The following is a 1,606-nucleotide window of genomic DNA, read 5'->3' on the forward strand; positions in this document are numbered from 1 at the left end:
AATATCTGAATACTGTTTATGATGTCAGGGAAACAAGCTTTTTGTGTTTGTGTTGGTCTTTTTTTAATGTGGTTTGGGAGCAGGCCAAATGAGCAAAACAACACTGACTTGTGAAAGGTGGGAAGGAACTAGGAGCCCAAGGTGTAAAATTTTTGTAAGAATCAAAAGCAACTCTGAGAATCATTTGTCATTGTATTCGGAGCTCAAATGACTAAATGGCTAAAAACTCTAGTTGCCGTGTTTCAAACACGCCTGTACTTATTTCTGTATGCATGTTTGCATGTGTCAGGAAGCCTCCTCTAAATCATTTACTCTTTTATTCCGTAGCATGGTCTAGCAGTGATGCACAAAGGTTGAGATGACGTGGCATTGCGTGCTATTGGACGCATGCCCCAAGATCTAAAATACTGTTGATGTGGCACATTTATTCCCATGGGTGATATGGAGCATCATCCTTTCCCTTAAGAAGGCACTGAAATCCACCATAACTTGAGAGCTTAGGCAGACTTACAATTTTAATAGTTGTTACCGGGACAAATTATCCGGGCCAGATGATTGTCAGTTGCAGCTAAATGTGTTGAATAATTAAGAAGGTCCCGAGCCCATAGATCCTGGGAGAGAACAGATGACATGACTGGCTGTCCTGGGCTCCTGGTAATTTTAGCTCCCTGCACCTGACAACCTCATCCAGAGCACCAAAAACCTAGAGTCATCTGATTTTACTTGAAGGTGAGGACATCTAGGCTTCTGAAGTATTGCCAAAAAAAAAAGTTTCGAACTTCCGCTAACTGACACACATCACCCTCTCCTGCATGAACACAGTCACGAATGCCACTTCTCTTGAAGTTTCCACCCACAGCGATCTAAAAATGGTGGCGTAAATGGCCGAGAATAGCACCCCTGCTACCAGTGTCCACAAGCCAGTTTCGTCCTGGGCTCGGACGTCTCGCTTGAAGGAGTAAAGGCAGCCATTTTGTGCTTCGGTCCTTCCTACATGAAGCCTCCTCTCTCAAGGACAAATGTCATGGTCTTTTTGAATATTAAGGACACTTTTTAAAAGCTCACTAGAAAAAGGTAATAAGAGACCTCATCCTGTCCTTAAGCAGTAATCAGTTGGCAAGTATTTAATGTGCAGCTGGAGGGTGTGCTGGGGAGGGGCGTGAGGGACAGAGGGCCTTAGCACGTTGCTGACATAGTTTATATAAATTACATATCTGCCTGCGATTTACAGATTGTAAAACACATGCACGCCTTATCTTAACCGATACAACTCTGAAACCACGAGTTTAGAGATATGAGGATATTAGGGCTCAGCGATCCAAGGCTAGTGAGTTGGGTCTTACGGGCAGCTCTCTGCATGAAACCCAGAGGTCTTTCTGCCACATTATGACACCAAATGGGCGACTCCACCGTGCACAGTGTGGAAGCCCCGCACAGCAGAGCGCGGGCTCCTCTCTGGGCCTCGTCTTCCTCATTTGTAAATTTGGAATAATGATTGTAATACCAGTCATGATAATGCCTTCCTGGTAGTGTTGTGTGAGGATTAGAAACAGTGAGTTTGCAAAGCCTTTAGCGTTCAGTACTGAATCGACACTCAATTTAAACC

Source organism: Pteropus vampyrus, unplaced genomic scaffold, assembly GCF_000151845.1.
Source record: "Pteropus vampyrus isolate Shadow unplaced genomic scaffold, Pvam_2.0 Scaffold45, whole genome shotgun sequence".
Lineage (NCBI taxonomy): Eukaryota > Metazoa > Chordata > Mammalia > Chiroptera > Pteropodidae > Pteropus > Pteropus vampyrus.